The 17,516-nt window shown below is 38.9% G+C and overlaps 1 protein-coding gene and 1 pseudogene across 21 annotated transcripts in view; one reads left to right on the forward strand and one right to left on the reverse strand.

The window, feature by feature from the left end:
- Positions 1-17,516, reverse strand: part of EPB41 (erythrocyte membrane protein band 4.1) — a 240,694-nt gene that overhangs the window by 196,194 nt on the left and 26,984 nt on the right. The gene's annotated exons all lie outside the window — the stretch shown is intronic.
- LOC105745873 (growth hormone-inducible transmembrane protein pseudogene) lies at positions 3,971-4,605 on the forward strand (annotated as a pseudogene).

The raw sequence follows: 17,516 nt of genomic DNA on the forward strand, positions 1-17,516 counted from the left end.
GCTGCCCAAAATATTGCAAATGAGAATATATCTCAGAAGATATCTTTTATACTACAATAGCATCATTTCACAGGAAGAAAGGTATGGTGGATCAGTGGAATATATTAGGTATAGATATTTAATGGTCTGTTTTTTTTTCTTTTTAGAGTATTTTTTATTTTTAAAAGATACATAGATCACAGAAAGTGTTACAGTAAAAAGTACAGGGGGGAACAGATTTGGCTCAACAGATAGAGCATCTGCCTACCACATGGGGAGGTCCAGGGTTCAAACCCAGGGCCTCCTGACCCATGTGGTGAGCTGACCCACACACAGTGCTGATGCGCCTAAGGAGTGCCGTGCCATGCAGGGGTGTCCCTGTGTAGGGGAGCCCCACTTGCAAGGAGTGCACCCCATAAGGAGAGCCGCCCTGCATGAAAAAAGCACAGCCTGCCCAGCAGCGGCACCACACACACGGACTGCTGACGCAGCAACATGACGCAACAAAAAGAGACACAGATTCCCAATGCTGCTGACAAGAATGCAAGTGGACACAAAAGAACACACAGCGAATGGACACAGAGAGCAGACAACTGGGTAGAGGGGACAGGGACAGAAATAAATAAAAAATAAATCTTAAAAAAAAAAAAAGTATAGGAAATGCCCATATTCACCACTCCCCACATCCCCCACTTTTCCCATATCAACAACTTCTTTCGTTAGTGTTGTACATTCATTTCATTTGATTAATACATTTTGGAACACTGCTACAGAGCATGGATTATAGTTTACATTGTAGTTTATACTCTCTCCCAGTGTATTCAGTGGGTTATGGCAGGATATATAATATCCTGCATCCGTTTCTGCAGTATCATTCAGGACAACTCCAAGTCCCATATTACACCTCTTTTTCTCTCTCCCTGCCTTTGGCAACTCCAGTTTAATTTCTTTAAGTTGGAAAGGAGCTAAAGTTATTAGATGTGCATTGTGAAGTAAACATCAGAATACTACAACTTAACAGTTGAATATATCCCACTCTAATTATTGTCTGTTTTGGTGGGGTTTCATAAATAGATCTGACAACAAAATTAGAAGATAAATTTCCATTCAAAGATATAAATCTTGCTGACTGACTGAATTAGATTGACATCTATAGCTAGTCTAGATTTGCCAGAGACATTGCAGTGGTACTGATTAATATAGCCTTATTTTGCAAGATGGCCTCAGACTACTGTAACACTTATGAATCAATCAGAATGTCCAACTATGACATAAGAACAGACATTGGACTGTATCTGGAAAATTAATCTTTGAAGAAGATGAGTTTATTCCTTTCAAATAAATACCATGAATACAAGAATAAAAATGGTGCCAAAACAGATTTGGTTTCTTGATATTGTGTAAAGTATAAATGTTTATTACTTTTTACTAATAGAAATAATAGACTTTTATGATCGAAAGAACCTAATTTATCTACTTTGACTTCCCATTCAGAACAGGAATCTCCTTTACTACGTTACCTAGTCATATACAGTTGGATAGGAACTTGGCAAAATGTGGACATACACAATTTAGGATACCTAGGAATGCTATGAAAATTTTGGATATTGGATATTTTGGATCCCACTTTTTATTTTGGTCTGATTTCCACTAGATGAATTTTGTAGTTCTGCATTATGTGTAAATAATTGCAACTTGAATAATAATTATACCTTTACTTTGAAACAATGACTATACTTTTCATTTCATTAAGGTAGCAATTACATTTTCTTTCATGCCTATCTTCCTGCAACCCTACACCTTGCTTCTATACAATATTCAGCATGTAAATTGGACCAATAAAACCAAATTATGAAGAAAATAGCTAGCCGGTTTAAATCTCAGAGGGCTGTCCTAGGGTTCTTGATGTTTGATGTATTAAAGGCATTTATAAGGAAAAACAGAGTGTTGGAAAACACTTGAGGTATTTTTATGCTTTTTAATGTAGAATGAAGTAAACTCAGACAAAAGGAGAGAGGTGGAGAAACCTGCATCATGACGGAAAGCAAAGATTCTGTGTATAGAGAGAATATGTAGAATATGGTGAAAGAACAAAAAGCAAAGCAATGGAGAATGCATAATTATCCAGGAATGGGAATGGAGCAGCTGGGGGTATGCGAAAGGGAGGGCCAAGTTAATGGATAAATGGAACTTTAAATTCTTTGCTTAACTGTGGATCTTAAATAGGCCTTTTAATCCCTCAAGGATGAATGGTTTTCTTTTTGTTAGATGCAATTAAGGACATTCGTCCAGTGTTTGGATATTTTTAAATATATAGTTATTCTAGATATACCACAGAATAGGCTGGGTATCTTAAGATTTAATTTTGGGATATTTCATATCCCTATTAACTGGCTAGATTGTTTTTGTTAAGCTGGTTCACTGACTAGAATGCATTTTGAATTGCTACAAATTGAAGTTTTTTAATAATTATAAATGTGCTTTTTTTCACATTCTCTTTAAATATTCCCCTTTTGTAGAGATTCCTTATAAAACATATTTATAGAATTTGTCACATTTAACCTGTATGCTATTTTATACTGCACAAATTATATTCACTATGTCTCAAGTTATGTGGGAATTTTGTGCAAGAGTAATGAAGTTGGCTAGTAAGGTAGGGAATCAATAGAAGGATCTGGAACCTGGCAGAGAATCGACATGGACATCAATAACCCCAAGATGTCTGCTGGAAAAACCCTCCCCAAGATTCTGCCATTCAATACAGGATTTCCTCCAGAAGCCAGGAAGACCCCTGGATATTCCTTGAGGACTTTATCCTCGGACCTTCCCAGGGGATTGATGGGTGGGGTAATCAACCAAAACAGAAAACAGCTGGAACTCCTCCTCTGCCATTAGCAAAGGGGTGGAATAATTAATGGTTCAAAAAGCAGGCACAAGGCCTGAATGCACACTCTCACCTTTGGACCCGTTCATGCCTTCTGCACCCTGCTCTCGCTATTTTTCCCCTGCCATAGTCACCACGCAAGTAAAACCTAGGTATTTATAATCTATAATGGCAAATCGTAGTCTGCAAGTCAGCCCACTTTATCACTTTTCAGCCCCTTCCTCTCTGTTTGGGACCCATGTTCCCATTTCTCGTCCCTTCCCTACCTGAACAAATTACTGGCCTAAATCACCAAACATGCTCTTAAAATTCATTTCTGCAGATAGTCAAGAACCTGGACAAAATCCCGTAACAGCAGTTGGACACATAGAAGGAGAGAAAACAAAGTAAATGATAAGTTCTTAGAAAGCTGCTAAGGACAGTACTGTATGTACTTGTGCTGAGTGGTAAGAACAGGTTATTGAAACTCTGATGCAGTAACTAGCAAAAGAAATGTCTGTTTTCAGTGATTTAAATCAGCGGATAGTTTCCTTTCACACTATTTTTATATACTTATTATGTGAGATTTGATACATTTTAAAAGGACATGGGGGGAAGCAGACTTGGACTAGTGGTTAGGGCATCCATCTACCACAAGGGAGGTCCGTGGTTCAAACCCCGGGCCTCCTTGACCCGTGTGGAGCTGGCCCATGCACAGTGCTGATGCATGCAAGGAGTGCTGTGCCACGCAGGGGTGTCCCCCGCGTAGGGGAGCCCCACGTGCAAGGAGTGGATCCTGCAAGGAGAGCCGCCCAGTGCATAAGAAAGTGCAGCCTGCCCAGGAATGGTGCCACACACACGGAGAGCTGACGCAACAAGATGACGCAACAAAAAGAAACACAGATTCCCATGCCACTGACAACAACAGAAGTGGACAAAGAAGAAGACGCAGCAAAATAGACACAGAGAACAGACAACCGGGGAGGGGAGAGAGGGGAGAGAAATAAATAAATAAATCTTTTTTAAAAAATAAAAATAAAAAATAAAAGGATATGGGAGCATGAACAGAAGGGAATGTGTACGCAGAGGCACGTTTCAGATCTGCTTTGTATAACTTGGTTCAACATTATGCTGGCCACAAGGTTTGTATGTCTCTGGCCACTACTTTCCAGGGTTTTCCACCTAGCTTTCACTAAGCCTCCCCTAGTCTGAAGAATTCTATCACGAAGAATCAATGGCTTTTAGCACCTAACAGGGAATAGGCCAGCAGGACAAAAATTGGGATCTGGCATGGGAAAACTAGCCAAGAACTCAAAGATAAAGCATTGGAGCTATTGGTAGAAAAAATATTTACAATTGATCAAATGGGAAGGATGGTTTGTCGCTGAAGGAGTTGCTGTTGGTCTCGGAGCGTTGTGCTTCTATGGCTTGGGAATGTCTAATGAGAGTGCAGCTACTGAAAAGGCTCTAATTTGACCTCAGTATGTAAAGGAGAGAATTCATTCTTTCTATATGTACTGCACAGGAAGTATTGGTTTAACAGCTTTGTCTGCCTTGGCAGACAGATCTCCTGCTCTTATGAACTTCATGATGAGAGGCTTTTAGGTGACGATTAGTGCCACCTTTGCAGCCATGATTTGAGCTGGCAAGCTGGTATGATACATACCCTCTGACGAGAGCCCAGGACAAAACATCTTGCTTGACTGCTACATTCTGGTGGCTTCCCTAGTGATCTTAGGAATAGATCACAAGTTAGGACATAACGCAAAGTATGTTCACTGACCACAATGAACTGAAATTAGAAATCAATAACAGAAGGAAATTTGGGAAATTCCACTGTGGAAGCTAAATAATATACTTCTAAATAACCAGCAGGTCAAAGAAAAATCACAAGGGAAATTAAAATAAACCTTAAAATGAATGAGAACAAAAACACAATATAATAAAACTTACAGAATGTAGCAAAAGAAATGGTCAGGAAAGTGTCTGTTGCTCAATCAGGTGGGTTCCCGTCTACCATATGGGAGGCCCTGGGTTTGCATCCCGGGGCCTCCTTGTGAAGGCAGGCTCGCCCGCATACTGTGGAGAGCCACCAGCTCGCAAGCACCATGGAGTGCTGCCGGCCCACAAGAGCCGCGGACAGCCAGCCCACCAAGGTGACACAACAAAAAGGGATACAAGCAAAAATGCAGAAGAATGCGCAGCAAATGGACGCAGAGAGCAGACAGCAAGCAAGCTGCAAAGGGGGGGAGGGGGGCAGAATAAATAAATAAAAATAAATACAGGGAAGTGGACGTGGCTTATGATAGCATCCATCTATCATATGGAAGGCCCAGGGTTCGGTCCCCAGGGCCTACTGACCCATGTGGTGAACTGGCCCACACGCAGTGCTGCCACGTACAAAGAGTGTTGTGCTACACAGGGGTGCCCCAGCATAAGAGTGCCCCACACGCAAGGAGTGCACCCTGCAAGAAGAGCCGCCCTGCGTGAAAAAAGTGCAGCTCACCCAGAAGTGGTGCTGCGCACACACAGAGAGCTGACAGCAAGATGATGCAACAAAAAAGAGACACAGTTTCCCAATACCACCTGATATTGCAAGCAACGCAGAAGAACACACAGCAAATGGACACAGAGAGCAGACAACGGGGGGGAAAGGGGAGAGAAATAAATAAAATAAATCTTTTTAAATAAATAAATACAGACACAGAAGAACACACAGAGAATGGACACAGAAAGCAGAGAGCAAGCAAAAAAAGCTGCAAGGGGGGGCGGATAAAAAAAAAAGAAAAAGAAATGGTCAGAGGGAAATTTATACCTATAAATGCCTACATTAAAAAAGAAGAAAGATCTCACATTAAGGTGGCCTTCCATCTTAAGAAACTAGGGAAAATAGACACAGAGAACAGACAACCGGGGGAGGGGGGTGTATTAAATATATAAAAAATTTAAAAATTTAAAAAAAAACATATGAAGGGGAGTCAACGTGGCTCAAGCAGTTGAGCGTCTGCTTCCCACACAGGAGGTCCCAGGTTCAGTTCGTGGTATCTCCTTAAAACAAAAAATCAAACAACAAGCAAAACAAACAAGAAGCCACCTCAGCTGGGTTGCTGAGAAGGCTCAGTGGTTGAGCTGAGCCCTGGCTTCCCACCAGGTCCCATGTTCAATCCCCAGCCCCAGTACTTCAAAAACAAATGAACAAACAAACAAAAATTATTCTTGGGAGCAGATGAGGCTCAAACGGTTGGGTGCCTGCTTCATATGGGGGGGGGTCCCAGTTTTGGTTCCCAGTCCCTCCTAGAAACAAACAACAACAAATAAACAAAATAACCAAATCAGGGGAGCAGATGTGGCTCAGTGTTGAGTCCCAGCTTCCCACATATAAGGTCCAGAGTTCAATTCCTGGTCCCAGTACCTCACCTATATATATATATATATATCAACGTAAGAGGAGTAGCGGTTGCACGTCTGCTTCCCATATGAGGTCCTGGGTTCAATCCCCAGTACCCCCTTTAAAAAAAAATCAATGTAATATATACCATCTCAATAGAAAAATGGACAAAATCCCATGAGCATCTCAATAGACACAGAAAAGGCATTTGAAAAAATCCAACACTCTTTCATGGAAAAAAAAAAGAAAAAAAACACTCAATAAACTAACTAGGAACAGATGAAGGGAACTGGGAACTACAACCTGACAAAAAGCATGTATGAAAAACCTACCACTTTCCCCATAAGATCAAAAATAAGAAAAAGATGCTCACTTTTGCCACTTACATTTAACATTGTACTGGAAATTCTAGACAGGGAAATCAGGCAAGAAAGAGAAATAAAAGGCATCCATATTGGAAAGGAAGTAAAACTACCTCTATTTGCAGATGACACAATCTTATATATAGAAAATTCTAGGAATTCATATAGACATGCACAAAATATTCCAGCTAATAAGCAAGTTCAGCAAAGTTGTAATACACAAGACCAACATGCAAAACATTTTTTTTAAGATTTTTTTTAATATATTTCTCTCCCCATCCCCCCCAAGTTGTCTGCTCTCTGTGTCCATTCGCTGTGTGTTCTTCTGTGTCCACTTGTGTCCGCCGCACCCGGAATCTGTGTCTTGTTTTGTTGCGTCACCTTGCTGCAGCAGCTCTCTGTGTGTGCAGCACCATTCCTGGGCAGGCTGCCCTTTTTTAGGGCTGGGCAGTTCTTCTTACAGGGACACTCCTTGCACATGGGCTCCCCTACACGGGGACACCCGTGTGGCACAGCACTCCTTGCGCGCATCAACACTGCACGTGGACCAGCTCATCACACGGGTCAGGAGGTCCTGGGTTTGAACCTTGGAAGTCCCATGTGGTAGGGGGACGCCCTATCCCGTTGGGCCAAATCTGCTTCCCAACATGAAAAATTTAACTGTATTTCTATATATTAGCAGTGAACCATCTAAAAATGAAATTAAGAAAACAATTCCATTTAAAATAGCATCCAAAATAATAAAATGCTTAAGATTAAATTTAACAAAAGAAGTATATAAGACTTATACTGAAAGATGAAACTCATCATTGAAAGATTAAAGAAGACTAAATAAATGAAAAAAAAAAAATCCCCTGTTCATGGATTGGGAGATATAATATTGTTAAAATGGCAATACTCTCCAAATTGAACTATACATTCAATGAAATCTCTACAAAATCCCAATTGCCTGTTTTGCAGAAATAGACAAGCTGATCCTAAAATTCATGTGGAAATACAAAGGATAGCCAGAATAGCAAAAAAAAATCTTGAAAAAAATAAGAACAGAGTTGGAGGAATTGCACTTAGCAATTTCAAACCTTTCTACAAAGCTACAGTGATCAAGACCATGTGATACTGGCGTAAGAGAGACACATAAATCAATAGATTAGAATTGAGACTCCAAAAATTATACAATACTTATATGGTCAAATGATTTTTAAGGATGCCAAGACAACTTAATGGGGAAAAAATAGTCTTTTCAACAAATGGTGCAGGGAAAACTGGATAATCCACAAGCAAACAATAAATTTAGACTCCTTCCTCACAGTATATAAAAAAATAACTCAAAATGGATTGAAGACCTCCTAAATGTAAGACATAAAATTATAACTCTTAGAAGAAAGCATAGGTGTAAATCTTCATGACTGTAGACTAGGCAACAGTTTCTTAGATACCACACCTAAAGCACAACCAACCAAAGAAAAAATAAGGTGGACTTCAGAATTAAATACTTTGTACATCAAAGGACACTACCAGTAAGTGAAAAGACAACCCAGAGAATAGGAGAAAATATTTGCAAATCATTTATCTGATAAGGATCTAGTATCCAGAATATATAGCTAACTCTTACAACTCATAATATATAAACATATAATTTGTGGTAAGAACTAAATAAAGGTGAGGGATGGAGGAGTACAGGAACATATTATGTGCATACATATTGAAGTTAAATTGTTATCAAAGCAAAGGAGGGTGTTACAGATTTAGGATGTTAAATTTAAGGCCCAAAGCAATTACAAAGAAAATATGGGAGAATATATAAGCTCATGGAGACATAAATTAGAAAAAGATTTGCCAGGGGTGGGGCAAAATGAGTGTAGAGTTTCTGGTTGGGGAGATGGGAAAGCTTTAGTAATGGAAGGTGGTGAAAGATTCCACAACATAGTAACTATGATTAACCCCAGTGAATGGAGTGTTTGGGAGTGATTGAGATGATAGTGTTGTATATAAAATTAAGTTTTATATACAACACAATTAAATTTAAAAAAAAGAAAGCAACTAAAGAGATAATGATAATAAAAGGCAATACATAACCTCGGGTAGGATCTAAAAAGAAAGGAGAAAAGGCTCAAAAGGACATTATTAGGACATATGAAAATACTGAAACATAGGCTATAAATTTTATATCAATGTTAAATTTCTTGAACTCGATAACTGCACTTAAGGTGGTTATATAAGTGATATCCTTGTTCTAAGGAAATGTACATGGCAGAATTAACTGGTCAAAGAGCATGATGCATACAACCTACACTCAAGTATTCAGAAAATGGACTGATAGATACAAACAAACAGTTAATATGGCAAAATGTTAAAATTGGTGGATCTGGGTATCTGGGGTGACAAGTGTATATTGGAGTTCTCTGTAAAGGACTTGTGTTATTTTTGTAACTATCCTGTAAGTTTGAAAGTATTTCAAACTAAAATATAAATAAATATATAAAAGATTTTTAAAAGCTTAAATGTTCAACAAAATTAGACATTTTCAATATAATTTAGAAATCAATTTTTTTAAAATTTAAATTTAAAAATATTGTGTATTATGTAAAATAATGCACTAAGAAGAAAATACCAGACCAATAATTACATTTGTACTAGAAGATGCAGTACTTCTTCAAAACCAAAAATAAAGCAAATACACAATTATGTACAAACTAAATACACAAAGTATAGTCAGCTTAAAATCTAACTGTATTGTGCTCTCAATATTTACATGGTCAAGGGAAACGGACTTTGGCCCAGCGGTTAGGGCGTCCGTCTACCATATGGGAGGTCCGCGGTTCAAACCCCGGACCTCCTGGACCCGTGTGGAACTGGCCATGCGCAGTGCTGATGCGCGCAAGGAGTGCCGTGCCACGCAAGGGTGTCCCCCGCGTAGGGGAGCCCCAAGCGTAAGGAGTGCTCCCGTGAGGAAAAGCCGCCCAGCGTGAAAAGAAAGAACAACCTGCTCAGGAATGGCGCCGCCCACACTTCCTGTGCCGCTGACGACAACAGACAACAGAAGCGGACAAAGAAACAAGACGCAGCAAATAGACACCGAGAACAGACAACCAGGGGAGGGGGGGGGAATTAAATAAATAAATAAATCTTTAAAAAAAAAAATATTTACATGGTCAAATGAGGTATTTAAATTTCTAACACAAGGTAAATAAGAAAAAAAATTTTAATAAAAATTTTTTTTAAATAATCTAACAAAATGTCTAGGCTTTTGTTTATAAAACAAGAGTGTGTGTTCTGGAAAAAAGCTTTACTCCTACTGTCACCAACTTCTCATGTCCTTCCTGTAACTCTTGCTCTCCAGAAAGCCACCCAAAAAATAAAACTGTTAAATGACAAAAAATATTAATGTAATTAAGGCCATACTATCATGGTGCAAGTTTGCGTCTAAGATTAGCAAAGTAGATAGCATTTTAATAACATACTTGATTATCACTATTACCAAAAGAGGTAAACAGAACTAAAGAAGCTGACGTGAAAGAGAAAATGCATTGACAGCCTGAAAATTAAACTAGTCTGAAAACAGACAGGGAGGTCAGATCTCAGGAACAAAGTACTGATAAACGCTATAACATGGATTAACCTTAAAAATACTATGCTAAATGAAAGAAGTTTGACATAAAAGGCCACGTCTTGTATGACTCCATTTATATGAAATGTCCAGAATAGGGAAATCTAAAGACATAGTTAGTGGTTGCCTAGGGATGGGGGGTGAGGGTATAGGGAATAGAGAATGATTACTAATGGGTATCAAGTTTCTTTTGGAGGGGAAGAAAATGTTCTAAAATTACAATTAAAATTGCTCAACCCTGGGAATATACTAAAAAAGGATGAATTGTACACTTTAAATGGGTGAACCTATGGCATGTTAATTATATCTCAATAAAACTGTTTAAAAAAAAGTCAACGTCAGACAATATGTCAAGTGCAAACTGGATTTTAAAGGAACGCCATTTAAAATAATAATAATAATAATAATTAGTTTCCATTCATTAAGTGCCCACTATGTGACAGGCACTATATGTTAAAAACATTACATATTATATCTAATATTTTCAACAATTGTAAAAGATAGGTATATTATATTAAATGTTATCTAAATTTAACAGATGAAGAAAATGAGAAATAAAGATAATAAATAACTTGCCCAAAGACATATAGCTAATCAGAGCCAGGATTCTAAACCAGGTCTCTTACTCTAAAGGTCTTTCACCCTATGACACTTTTCCTGTCTTAGAAGCAAGGTCAGTGACTTGTTCTACATCCTTAGAAATATTTTCATGTGTAAAGATGCACGGCAGCCACACCCCTTCAGTAATTAATACTCTGGCTACAAAGGACACATCCTTTAACATTTAAATTTAGCCTGCTCAGGTTCCATCTTGATCACAGCTACCTTTATCACTACTGTCCTCAGCCTAACTTTGGACCTGATTAAGTACTAGCATCTCAGGAAGCAGATTTGGCCCAAAGGATAGGGCATCCGCCTACCACATGGGAGGTCCAAGGTTCAAACACAGGGCCTCCTGACTTGTGTGATGAGCTAGCCCACGCACAGTGCTGATGCGCACAAGGGGTACCGTGCCACGCAGGGGTGTCCCCCACACAGGGGAGTCCCATGCGCAAGGAGTGTGCCCCATAAGGAGACCCGCCCAGCACGGAAAAAAAAGCAGCCTGCCCAGGAAGTGGTGCCGCATGGAGAGCTGATGCAGCAAGATGACACAACAAAAAGAGACACAGATTCCAGGTGCCACAGATAAGAATATAAGCAGACACAGAAGAACACACAGTGAATGGACACAGAGAGCAGACAACTGGGGGAGGGGAGGCAGGGAAGAGAAATAAATTTCAAAAATAATAATAAAAAAAAGTACTAGCATCTCAAGCAAAACTCTCAGAAATAAACTTACAACAAATTAAAGTTTCTGGGAAGTGGATGTGGCTCAAGCAATTGGGCTCCCGTCTACCATACTGGAGGTCCAGGGTTCGATTCCCAGGTCCTCTTAGTGAAGGCAAGCCGGCCCAAGTGGAGAGGTGGCCCACGCAGAGTGCTAACCCATGCAGTGAGCTGGCCTGAGTGGAGAGCTGGTGCAGCAAGATGATGCAACAAAAAGAGGCACAGAGGAGAGACAATAAGATACGCAAGAGACCAGTGAGCTGAGGTGGCACAAGAGATTGAACACCTCTCTGCCACTCTGGAAAGTCACAGGATCAGTTCCCAGTGCTGCCTAAAAAGAAGATAAGCAGACACGGAAGAATGCACAGCAAATGGACACATAGAGCAGACAGCAGGGGTGGGGGGTGGGGGTGGAATAAATAAACAAAAATAAATCTTAAAAATAAATAAAAGAAAATAAAGAGTAGCTTCTAAATTGTCAAATGGTAAGATTCAAAGAATGCAAAGAGAAAATGTGAATGGTAATTAGATATCCTGTGTAGCTATGGTCTCTTCTCCAAGGGTATAGAACTGGTATGGCTCACATGCAAGTAGTGGGTTCTCTCTCAGATAAAACCATAGGCTGGCAAAATAGAGAACCCTTTTTTTTCTCAAGGTCTTCCTCTCTGGGTTTGGAGCAATCTGGATATACCAAAGGCACTCCCAGGTAAAAAAGTTAAAGATGGCTTCTGCCATGGAAGGCAGATACATGTTTTGGATCAAGAAGAGAGGTAACCTAGGAGAAGACCACAAACTGAAGAGGAGTGAGCTTTATGGTATGAGCCAGAAGCATACTAGTACCTTTGTGTTTATTTCCCTTTTGTATCTCTGAGCCTTTAGTAAAGTACTAAATGTTCCAGCCTGACCTCACCTATGTACTAGAGGAGTATTAAGATAAGACTCACCTCAGAAAATTAAAGGGAAATCAATACTTCCTGAGGTCAGCAAAGGATTCCCCAGGGGAAAGTGAATCTTAGAGAACAAGAGTTCTTGCTGTGAGCTCCAATTACTCTACCGCATGTGCAAGATCTCCCTCCAACTCCGAAGAACCCTGGCTTTTATTTATTGTGATAGAAAGCAGTTTTTTTCCCCTATAAAAAGCAGAACCATACTGTAAAAACCCAGCTCCATCTAACTCCAAAATCTGTATTCCTATTGGCTGCTACATCACATGACCCCCAAATAATATTAATAGAAAACTATTCTGCAAAAGCATGGGAGAAAATAATTCAAGAGGAGGAAGAAGAAAAAGAAATGGGAGGCAGGAAGGCTGGCAAGCAGGCAGACAAGGAAGACAAAGAAGGGAGAGGAGAGAGGGATTTCACCAAAGCAATAAAAACTTACTATAAATTATCAAAAAATAGAAATGTTTTTATCAATTAGCATATCTGGAGAGTAGTACCTAATACATAATTAGCATTTGATAAGTGTTAATACTATTTTCCTTAGGAAACAAAGATTATAGAGTCAAGTAGAGAAATTCTGTATTAAATTTGGGCTTTCAAAAAGAACCAGAATTAGAGTGACTATAAAATTAAACATCAGTTCTCTGCTTCAAACAAAAAGGAGAACACAACATCTCACTTTAGCTTTAAACTATATAACAGCAAAAATATATGCAAATTCATTAAACTGCAAATTTCTTGCTTTTTTACTTACTTTACAACAATAAGAGACACTATCTTTGTGTAACTACTAAAAGTCACTAAGATTCAAGACACTTCAAATTTCAGGTGGCTTATGTACTAGTTCCCCTGCAAAAATACCCTCTCAACGATCTGCCAAACCCCTTCCTGTTTTTCAACTTTGTATGTTTACTTTCACATCTGCTATAAAAGATAAAAGCAACAATGGGGACATCAACCACATGACTGTGTCTTACCATGCCGGAAACCAAACCACAGTTGCTGTGAAATGGGTCTTTATAATACTCACGCACAAGCCTAAAAATGTTAAAGTATAAATCTGAAGCAAACCCAAAGATCACCACTAGATTAAGCATATGTTTTCTACAAAGTTATATCATGGATAATCATCATATAGATACATACATACCCAATTTAAGTAGAAAAAACTATAAAAATAGATGTAAAAATTATTCTTAAACCAAAGATTATTCTCCCCTATCTACAGGAGTTTAGATTTTATCAAAAGGGAAAAGGAAACTAATTCTTATTGAATGCCTGTATGCGATAAGTAGTGTGAGGTTTGTTTTTATTCGTTATTACTATGTATTCTCTACAATGTGGACATTAAATACTCATTTTACAGAAGAGGAAACTGAGGCATAGAAAAGTGCTTTCACAAGATCATGATTACTGAGAGCTCATTAGCTTCGAAAGGAGAAGTCCTGGATTAAAATCTCCCATATTACAGAATGAATAAACTGAAGTATATAAATTAAGTAATGCACCCAAGGTCACCAGCTAAAAGGTGACACAATTAGAATTTAAAGTCAGGCATCCTAGCCCACATTCTTACTATGTCATACCTATAAAACACATAGCACAGAGCCTGGCTTTTAACCCTAGCATTATTATTTTACCTGGTACATAATAGGCACCCAAAAAATAGTGGCTGAAAAAAGTTGAACTAAGTAGAGGAGCCCGAATTTTAACCCAGGTTTTACTCTGCTCTGTCCATAACTCCGTGTTTTTCCATAACACAGAGCCTGTATTCTTAAGTTTCTGAGTGTTTGCTTTATCACTTCTACCAATGTAGAACATTAAACTTCCTTCCAAATGTCTTCTACACTTGTGTGAGCACATTCACCCACAGGGCCTTGCTCATTTTAAAACCTCAATTCATATTTATTAAATGAATGGTCTTGCCATTCCTCCCTCTGCTCAAAATCCTCCCAAGATTCCCATCTCACTCAGAATAGAATGCAAAGTCTTTAGCATGGCCAACAAGGCACTACATGATCTGTTCCTTCGCCTACCTACTACCTCTCTGAATTCAATTCCTACTATTCTCCCCTAGATCACTTTGATCCAGTCAGGCTGGCTTACTTGATATCTCTCAAATACATCAAACATGTTGTCCGTTCTGCCTGGGAGGCTCTTCCCCCAGATACATGCATGGTTCATTCTTTCACTCCACTCAGGTCTCTGTTTAAATGTCACCTTATCAGAGAAGTATTCTCTGATCACTATCTAAAATCTCCAACCCACCACAAGCCCCTCTCTCTTTGACCCCTTATCATACTTCCCCTATTATCACTAAAATCTGATATAATGACTTTTCTACTGTTTTATTCTATTCTACCCTTTTCTGTTTTATTCATTGCTGTGTGCCAATGCACCTAGAACAGTGTTTGCTAAATAGAAGACAATCACAAATATTTACTGAATGAGTAAATGGTAGGTATATTAATTATCTGTTGCTGCACAACAAATCACCTCAGAAAATTTAGTGGCTTAAAACAATAAGCACTTATTGCATAGCATGGCTTAGCTGGGTGCCTGTGGCTCAGGGTCTCTCATGAAGTTGCAGTCAAGCTGTCAACCAAGCTCAAATTTCAACAGTGCCTGGATAATTAGCATCCTGCTCAACTCACATGGCTACTGTGAGGCATTAGAAGCTCAACCTCCAAGCTCACTTGCATTGTGGGTTTCTTTACATATATGTGGAATTCTCCTTAGTTGTCTGAGTGTCTTCACGACATGGCAGCTGGTGAATCTCTATGAGGGAAAGCCAAAAAGCACCCAAGACAGAAGCCATAGCCTTTCTGTACCTAATCTTGGAAGTGACATCCTACTACTTACACAGTATTTTATGCATTAGAAGTGAGTCACTGGGTCCAGCCCAAATGCAAAGGGGATAACACAAGGGTAGGAATACCAGGAGGTTGGGATCACTGGGGGCCATTTTAGAAGCTGACTACCAAAGTAGGAGTGCTGAAAATTTTAAAAATCAAAAACAAGAAAACCATAGCTCTTTGGCCACATACGTTCTTTTGTATATTTATTTAAAACATGATTTTAAGTTCATTATGCAATCATTTACTCCAATGCTAGCCTTTTCAGTCTTATAAAACATCAAAGTGGGGAGCAAATGTAGCTCAAGTGATTAAGCACCTGCTTTCCATGTACAAGGTCCTGGGTTTCCCTGTACCTCCTAAAAACAAACAAATTCTCATTGCAGAGCTGATGTATCTCATTGGTTGGGTGCCTGCTTCCAGGTACAAGGTCCTGGGTTCAATCCCTGGTAACTCCTTTGAAAAAAAAAAAAAAAACACCAAGGGGAATAAATGAACTATTGAACATATCTCGTTAACTAGTATTCATTAATAGTCATATTAGAGATAATAAACCAGCAAGGATAAGTTAGCGAAAATAGCATCTAGAAAAAAAATAATTAGGTAAATCTTGCTAAGTAGATGACATGATCTCTTCTATTTCATTATACAGGCATTACCTTTAGGGGATAAAATGCCCCTTAATAAAGTATCACTTTTCTATACTAAATTAATAAAAACTCAAAGGTTATTTAGTAAGGTAGAGGAAATATCAATTTACTGTTAAGAAATAAAAGGTTAGGAAGCAGATGTGGCTCAAGTGATAGGGCTTCCACTTACCATATGGGAAGTCCCAGGTTTGATCTCTGGGGTCTCCTGGTGAAAAAAAAGAAGAGAAAGCGTGCCTGCACAGCAAGCCAGTGCCCACATGGTGAGCCAGTGCCCACGTGGCGAGTTGAGTGCCCATGCAGCAAGAGCACCCACGCGGTGAGCCAGTGCCCGTGCAAGTGAGTCACACAGCAAGATGATGATGCAAGGAAAGAGAGATGAAGGGGAGAGTCAAGGTGAGGCACAGTAGAAACCAGGAACTGAGGTGGCACAACTGACAGAGAACCTCTCTCCACATCAGAGGTCCCTAGGATCAAATCCCAGTGAATCCTAGAAGAGAAAAAATAAGAAGAGAAGACCAAAAAGAGAAAGAGATACAGAAGATGGCACAGCAAATGAATACAGACAGCAAAAAAACAGCAGGGAGGGAGAAGGGGAGGGGAGGGAGGAGACGGAATAAAATAAATGAATAAATAAATCTTTTTTTTAAAAAAAAGGGTATGACTAATTACACATATCTAATGAGCAGAATTTTTGAAAATATATCACCATAAAATAAAACAAGACCAAAACTGCCTTAACAAAACACAAACAAAATGCCAAAATAATTGTTATTGTTATTATATTCCACTGCCAAATATAATTTTAACCCGTAGGCCTAATTTTAGGTACAAGTTGGAGATAAACTATAAAACATCAGATTTATTAAAAATCAGGAAAAGTCTATGTACTACAGTAGCAAAAGATACCCATCATCTTCTTTTTCCTTCCTAAACCCTACTTTACATCTTCCAAATTCATTTTTAAGGAATGCAGCTGACTTTATTTGTAACCCTCAAGAATCAACTGATGCTAAAAACCAATGGGAAATGGTAACTGGGAAAAAGGATATTTACAGGTGCCAAAGTATTACTCCAAATATTAAGAATATATCTTCACCATAGAAAAATCTGGTGGTTATCACTTTAACAAAGCGTCACTAACTGTGGGACAGCCTGACATTATGCACCTCTTCATGTGATGCAATATTAAAAACACATATTGCTGAGTAGGTATATAGCTCAGTGGTTGAGTGCCTGCCTTATCTGCATGAGGTTTTAGGTTCAATCCCCAGTACCTCCTGAAAAATAAATTTAAAAAAGTAAAAAGTGAAAAAACTCAGTATCTGTGGAGTACTCTTGCCAAAAATGTCTATTAAACACTACAGAGATAACTTCCAATTTACAGGAAGCAAAAATAGAGAGGAACATATTAAACAACATCTTGAGTAAACAAGACAAATCCAAAATAGGACATTCTACAAGGCAATTGGTTCCAGGACTCATCAAAAGTCAATGACAATAAGAGGGTTAAAAAAGGTAGGAGGGAGCGGGTATAGCTCAGTG

Source organism: Dasypus novemcinctus, chromosome 9 (assembly GCF_030445035.2).
Source record: "Dasypus novemcinctus isolate mDasNov1 chromosome 9, mDasNov1.1.hap2, whole genome shotgun sequence".
NCBI classification, from domain to species: domain Eukaryota; kingdom Metazoa; phylum Chordata; class Mammalia; order Cingulata; family Dasypodidae; genus Dasypus; species Dasypus novemcinctus.